We start from the raw sequence: 8,272 nt of genomic DNA, 5'->3' as shown, positions 1-8,272 counted from the left end.
AGCCAACAGGCTTTAATTTGACCGTGGAATTTCGTTGAAGCAGTTTTTGCGCCGCTGATCATCCGACAGACTCGGGGCTGATAATGAAAATGTTGACTGCTGTGCTACGGTTCCTGTTGAACGGGAAGCCACACGCACCAGCCCGGTCAGTGCCTCTTGTTAGCGCACTATGCAGGGTGTTTCACCTAAAACTTTACACAATTTTTAAAAATAGGATTTTTTTATTTAGAAGAGCTCTTTGTTCGGCACATTGCCAGTGGTGTAGTATCTAACAACGACGAAGAAGGCATGCGGATCCCCACCTTTCGTGTTCACCTCGTGTACCTCCAGACTGCAGAAACTAGGTCTTCCCCGGGAACCTTAACGCTAAGAACTAGCACTTTAAAATTGGAATTCATAACCGTCTGCACAGACAAAAACGTTAGCCTGGAGTACGGATCGGGCCACCACCATCACCCTCACACAGTGCATCTCGCCCTCCCTCACCCTCACCTCATCATATCTTCCCTCTCCCACCACCACCTCACCATGCCTTTCCTGCCTCACCCTCGCCCTCACGAATTTTCATGCACCCATCCTCCCTCACCCTCACCTCATCGAGTGAAATCCTCATGAGGTGAGGGTGAGGACGCCCTCATGAGGGCTCGCCCTCGTGAGGATGTCCATCTCTGGTCCTAATTAAGTGTTTTCTTTTCGCCTGAGACAACGAGAGCAACGACATCGTTGAACTAGAACCAAAAAACGAAGAAAGCGAAGTAGAGCACAGTATGGAACTACGGAACACTCGGTGAATGCGCCGGAAACGTTGATCAATCTTGACGGGCGAAGCCTTATGAACGAATATGACGATCTAGAAGCTTACAATCAAATCACCATGAACAAAGCAAAATGTAACGAAACATTAACAAAACGTCTTTTCGTTGTCTCCATGTGAATGCGCGGTCTGCCGTGAATTAAACTGCTGATCTTGAGTACCTTTTTAATAAACAAATAAGTTTGAAGTGTTTATGATCAGGGAAACCTGGTACTCCTGTGATGAAGTAATATTATGCCCGGGTACAATTCATTCGTTATGAACAGATCCTTAAAATGTAATGGCCCGGTTTGTGCTTTAATGAAAAAGTGTATAAGTTTTGACCTAGCACCAAGATTTTGTTGTGTCACTTCTGACTACGAAATGGTTTGCTTAAATTTTGACCACGCTATTATTGCAGTTTGTTACCGCCCTCCTTGTAGCCGCACGGATGAATTGCTTTCTTTCGTTGATATATTTTTAAATTTTGCGAACTCTAACAACTTCAGTGTCATTCTAGGCGGCGATTTTAATGTAAATCTGCTTTTCGATAGCAGCACAGCAAAAGATATTATTCTGCTGCTCTCCGCAAAGGGCTGCATTAACACACTTGGTACGCCTACAAGAGTTAGTCTGCATAAAGAATCACTCATTGACATTTTTATTACTAATTTGAATGAAAAGAGCATTGTGTTCGCTGTCTTTCATCACGACCTTAGAGACCATTTCCAAATACTGCTAGGGGTGAAATCAGGTATGAAGAAGAAGCCAGCAAGTGCTTGCTTTCATCAAGCGATAACTCAGAAAAACTTTTCTTCTTTCAGACAGCCTGTTTCAGATATAACCTGGTCTGACGTGCTCTCTATGACAGACACTCTATAACAGACGTGGAAGCCGCTTATGATAGCTTTCATCACAAATTTAAAGCGCTTTACACGGAACATTTTCTGTTCAAGGCGCACGTAGCACCTCGGAAAGGGCGCAAGGAGTGGATGACGTCACAATTTCACAAGGAGATACAATATAAAGGAAAAAAATGTACCAAGACTTCATTAATACACGCGATCCCGAACTATTGGGAAGATACAAAGTCCTCAGAAATAAGCTAAACAAAATGTTAAGGCGTGCTAGTGATTCGTATTGCTATGGCAAATTCGAATCATGCCATGGTGATTCCCGAAAGTTACGGAACCAGATTAACAACGCTGTTTTGCGTACATCGTAGACTAGCTCTCCTCAAGAAGTATTTATTCAAGGACGAAGTGTAAATGGGCAGGAACTAGCAGAGGCGTCCAATAAATATTTCGTTTCCCGAGAATACCAAAGTTCGTCAAACATATCGCAAGATGCTCAATTAGGCAAAGCAGCGATTCTATGTATCTAAGTCCAAGTACATGTTCTGAAGTATTCACTGCATTTTTTAACATGAAGGACAGCAGATGTCACGATGCGGATGATTTGCAGATACGGCCTGTGAAACAGGTATTACATATTCTAGCCTTAATTTTAGCACATATATTTAAGTTCTGAATGCGGAATGTTCCCACGGCGCATGCAAATTTTTAAAGTGACAGCTTTGTATAAGAAAGGTGATAAGTTTTGTGTTTCAAATTACAGGCCAGTTTCCGTGCTGCCAATCTTCTCTAATGGACTGGAAAAAATTGTCCACACGCGAATATCATGCTTTTGTGACAAACACAAATAATAGCAGTTTCGCAGTTTGGCTTTATTAAACATAAATCTACCGAGACAGCATTACTAAGACAAAAATAGTATATCTTACAGTGTTTTGAGGAAAAGGATCTGCTGACCTATCAAAGCCAGGCAGATTTAGCGACCCGCCTTGCGAATCCAAACTCATCACCAAGTCGGCTCCTTCATTTGGACAATTTTACCCTCCTTTCATCAAGAAAGGAATTTCTCCGGCGCCGCACACGCGCTCTCATACCTCCGTGTGCGTAATCCTCCCCCGCGGCCTTACCCGTGCAGAGGAGGTTGCGCTTAGGAGGATCCGGGTCGGTGTTGCCCTGACACCAGTCGTCACTCGCGAGTGTCCTCAGTGCCGAGAATTGTTTCCTCGGCCAGGGTGTGCGATATGTAAACACGAGGGCATTGAAGCCGACATTCATCACTTACTGTGGGACTGCCCAGCTCTCAAGCCTACAAAGATCCGGCACCTGATGGTAGCAGGTCTTTCACCAAGAAACCATACTTCATACATTGCCTGGATACAGGGACCATACCATCGTTCTCTAGTGGACTTCATCAAATCAGCTAGCCTTTTTCCATTCATTTAATCACTGATACCTATTTCATCCCACTTTCACTCATTATTGATGCCCTGCGGCAATAAATTTCGCGGCAATAAATTTCGCTTAAAAAAAAGAAACTTGCCCTTCGTGTTTTTATAGATTTTTCGTAGGCTTTCGACTACATCAGTCATAATATACTTTTGGCCAAACTGTTAGGCTACGGATTTAGGTGTCGTGTTCATGCGCTTCTTTTGTCATATCTTGCACACCGCTTTCAGTTTGTAAGTATTAATAGCTGTCGATCCTCAGTAAAAAAAAAAAGTAACTACTGGCGTACTTCAGAGAAGTGTCCTTGGACCGCTTCTTTTTAACTTATATATAAATGATATTGTTAATCAATGGCTGCATGCGAGGTGTGTTATGCATGCAGATGACGTCTCACTGTTCTTCTAATCAAGCGTGTGTGAAGATGTAATAAACGGGGCAAATAGGACACTAAGTACATTCCATCAATCGTCCCTTAGGAATCAGCTTTAAATTAATCTAACTAAAACCGAGGCTATTATATTCAAATCAAAAATTAAAAACATTGTTCTACCATGCAATTTTAAGCTAGGTTTAGAAACGATAGAGGTCGTAGACAATATTAAGATATTAGGAGTACATTTCAACTGCCAGCTAAGATGGGACAATCATGTTAACGCTGCCATGAGTAAGCTTTCTCGTGTCACAGGTATCATTAACCGGCATCGTCACTTACTTCCATGCCAAATTAAACTTCTCCTGTATAATTCGTTCTTTATTTCTCAAGTTGACTATGCGCACTTAGTTTGGGGAACAACTACAGGTACCATTAATATTTCCGTTGTACAGAAGAAGGCTCTAAGTGCAATACTCAATGCCGGTTCTGATATGAACACATGCGACTTATTCCGCCAGTTCAGTGCCGTAAATGTATCCGAAATGTATAATGTTAGGCTGGCTAAAAGATACAAGAAAGACCTAAGACAAAATGTGAATTACTTGCGTGACACGGCACACCTTTCGCTAAATGTACAAGTTTACCCTAGCAGACGCAGCGAACTGTGGCATATGCCAACATGCCGCACAATATATGGTACATATAGCCTAGCAAACACGTTGCCCCGTTCTGTAAATAATTTTCATGCTGCAAAAGTTGATGTATCACGAGCATGCCGCAAAGATATACAGGATGTATGCGCTCCTTTTAATATTTCATAATGCTTTCACTGCTTCTTTATTTCTTTCGTTCCATAAAGTGTTGACCTGATTTGAATTACCAAGACATGTTTTTCTATGAAGTATATTTTTCAGTTGCTTTCTTGTTATCATTTATGTGTACGTTTCATTCCTTATTCTTTTGCTAATGATGCGCCAACCGTTCTTGACAACCATTGTTGGCATTTTTGCTCGCTACTTGTGTATGTAATTTGCATGTTGCCTGCTGCCCTGCAATGTAGGGTCGAGGGGCATGTCAAGCCACAATTTCTGGCTTCCTTTTCTCGACCCTCATCATGTCTACATGGGAAATAAATTAAATTGAAGATGTAAAACCACCGGAAGACAACAGGTGATGACCAGCGCCTATAACAAAGGGCAAGAGAACCTCAAGACAAAAAAGATCAGCGTTACAACTCCGTGGCAGATGACAAACACGAAATACATACTTGCGCATGCGTGTTGTAATAATTATTCTGAAAATCACAGCGAATACAAAACGCGAGGTTGAGTTTGACTCGGGAGCCAACACACTGTGTTGACTCGTGAGCGCATGCATCTGTGGCTTGTTCAGTGCTTCAACGAAGTCGGCGGCCGAATTGCGTTGTGCTGTTGCTTAACGTCACGTGAACGAAAATCCATTTTCGAATGCAGCTGTAGCATCATTGGCATTTCATGCTTGCATCTACTCCAGCCGATGAGAGAGACTGCGGTATTTTTTTCTAAGCTCATTCCTTAGCTTCTTAAAGTGGCTGCCCGTTTCAGTGCTCTAGCACTTATAGTGGACATTCATTCCCTGAATTTGGGGCCTGCCTGCCTGCATGCAACCCAATCCATACAGCTCAAGTCCGATTGATGCCAACACCTGCCATAGAACCTGCCTTGTGCCACTGCGCCAGTGCTCACCTTCCCCTCGGGTGGCTTTTTTGCCAATGTCTAGCCGGTGGTAACTAAGAGAGAACATGGGGCGCTAATTTTGCGGCACCACCCTTAATCGCACCGAGCTAAGCTGAATGAGCAGCAGCGGTTAGGAGAACTTGATTCGAATGATGCATGCACAGTAGCTGAATGTAAGAAGTTGGGGTGGTAATTAGGTGGCAGCCTGGTACCACCTAGTGGACAGTAGATCCAACCGACAGTTAGCGTTACGCTAGCGCACATATACGCACTTGGCCTAATTACCCAAACCGGCTGACATTTTATTTTTCTGGTCATGTTCTACAGAATAAAGATGCCGGGATTCTCCTCCCAAAGTTTCAATCGGTCTTCTAGTGATCACTGATAGATTGAATGATATGCTAACAACTTTTTGCCGGGGATTATTCCAGGCTTGGACGAAAAACAATGCAAATGATCGAGGTCTACCTCTCTAAGCGATTAGGCTGGCAAAAATCTTTGCTTTCCCGAGCAAATTTTCGCGTTCAGTAGCACTGGATGCCATCAAGTTTTAACTTTCGATTTTTCTGTTCTAAGTCCATGTTCAGTTTGAAGCCTTTAACTCATTATAGTTCATGCGAGCCTTCCGTTCAATGTTTTCCAGCCTTTACCTAATTTTATGCGTTAATTTTCTTGCGCGCCTTGTCGTGGCCACATATCAGTTGCACAGGCGTTCGATATTTTCTATATTCAGTTTCTTTGAGAGGCAACAACTCATCCAATGTTTTTACCTACGAAGCCAGTCAGAGGGTGAATTGCAAAGCATGATGAATGACTTATACAGGCAAGGTATGACGGAGGGTATAAAAATTAATATGCGGAAAACTAAAGTACTGCTCAACAGACTCGGAAGGGAACAGCAGTTTACGATTGGTGGCGACGCGCTGGAAGTGGTAATGGAATTTGTCGGCTTAGGGCAGGTACCGCAGAATTGCACCACGAGAGTGAAATAACTAGAAAAATGGGGTGGCGAGCATTTGGTAGGTTGTCTCAGATCATGAATGACAGTTTACCAATATCCCTCAAAAGAAAAGTATACAACAGCTGTATCTTACCGGTACACACCTAATGGGCAGAAATGTGGAGGCTAACGAAAAGAGTTCAACTTAAGTACAACGCAGCGAGCTATACAGAAGAAAAAGATAGTGTAGCGTTAAAAGATCGGAAGCGGGCAGAGTGCGTGAGGGAACAAACGCGGGTAAATTACATCCTAGCCGAGATCAAGAGGAAGAACTGGGGCTTGGGCAGGGCATTTACCGCGAAGGTAAGACAACCGCTGGTCCTTAACGGTAACGGAGTAGATTCCAAGAGAAGGCGAGCGTAGCAGGGTATGACACTAAGTTAGGTGGGCGGATGAGATTAGGAAGTTTTCAGGCAAAGAATGGGCGCAGCTGGCAAAGGACAGGGTTAATTGGAGAGACATGGGAGATGCCTTTGTCGTGCAGTGGGCGGAGTCAGGCTGATGACGACGATGGTGAACATGAGAAATAATATCAGTGTCGGGCCTCTGTTTCATGCTTTGTACCATTATATTTCCAAGAACTGCAGGTAGATCAAGCTCACTTTTGCTTGGCTCTCTCTGTTTTGTTTTCATACTGCTTCTTCTACCTGACCGGATACTAAGCAAATGACGCAGTGGCAGGTGCGCCATTTTGAAATGTAATGAGCATCAGAAGAGTAACAAGAGAACTATAAATAATGTATCTGCGCCCTCATACGGTCTCTCAATTTTTACCTGTTTTAAATTCAAACATATTAGTTCTCCTAATATAGCGTCACCTTTTCTTAAAACCAGTGTAAAATGAAATAGCCTCTCTACAAAGGCGATCGCTTGGAAACTTATGTCGCGAGGCACGACCTGTCCACTCCTGTCTGATCCTGCTGTCAAGCACTCAGCGTTGCATTCTGCATGTCCATCGTCCGCGCGTGTCAAGAGGATAACAGCAGTGGTCCAAACAGGCGACGAGGCGAAATCGAGAGCGAAGCAGCGCTCAACGCCACCGAAGGCGGAATGAGTGAAGGGAATTCGTTGCACACAGCGCGTGTGTTTCGTCGTTGGAGATCGTGCAGCAAGTTGACCCAGACATCGCCCCGGAACCGGAAGCTGCCCGGGCAGCCCCGACTCGTGCCTTCCCCGCACGCCGCCGTCATTGGATTAGCCACGGTGTAGAATGAAAACTAAGCTCACGCAACGCGCACTTGTTGAACGCTCAAAGGGGACAAAAGAGAATTTTGAGGCTTGTGCCGGCTCTTAACACGCACAACAAAGCCGAAACAAAATAAAAACAAAGAAGTGGACCGAGCGGATCCTGTACGTTTACGCGTCGTAAAGTTTTGCCGTTTTGTTGTTGCCAGACAACAAATATTTTGTGACGCCTTCCTAGTTCTGCGACTGTGAGGGAGACGAGGTGGAGAGGAATGGAAGAAAGTGCTGGGAAAAGTATAAAACGGACTCTGCGTGCCGAGGAGTCAGGCAGCTCCAGCTTGCTACAAACTGCTGACGTTTTCAGTCCTATTCTTCACAAGTTAAAAGAATGATTGGGAATGTAAGTGCGATGTTTTATGTGGGCGAACTAAGCTAGTGCATGTTTTGTTATTAGGTGGTCCCAATTTCTTGGTCTGTAATTGTATGCAGGCTTTAGGTATACTCGAACGCATTTCTAATGGGTATTTGAGATATAGCAGCATAAATGCCGACGCGTGCTTGGAAAACAAAAACACAATTCGAGAGGCGCAAAAACATGGTGCGGCTATACGCAGCAAATCATGGATTGTACTTGACGTGAAATACGGCCGTGAAGTTCAATATGCACAAATATATAATGTACGTAATACACTTTAAAAATTGATGTAGGCGATGCGATCGTCAACTCATTTCTCCTTTATTTCAGATTTTTGTCACCTGCCTCTTCAGCGCCTTTGCTGAAGAAGCCTACGGCCTTCATGAAAACTTGTATAACCGGTTTCAAGGCTCTCTTATAACGGCTGCTGCTGCCCCTAGCATCACAGCTGCGGAGTCCGTCTACGTAAGGCGTTTTCTGTCTACATTTTG

This window comes from Amblyomma americanum, chromosome 3 (assembly GCF_052857255.1).
Source record: "Amblyomma americanum isolate KBUSLIRL-KWMA chromosome 3, ASM5285725v1, whole genome shotgun sequence".
NCBI lineage: Eukaryota > Metazoa > Arthropoda > Arachnida > Ixodida > Ixodidae > Amblyomma > Amblyomma americanum.
Note: the sequence above shows the minus strand (reverse complement) of the source record.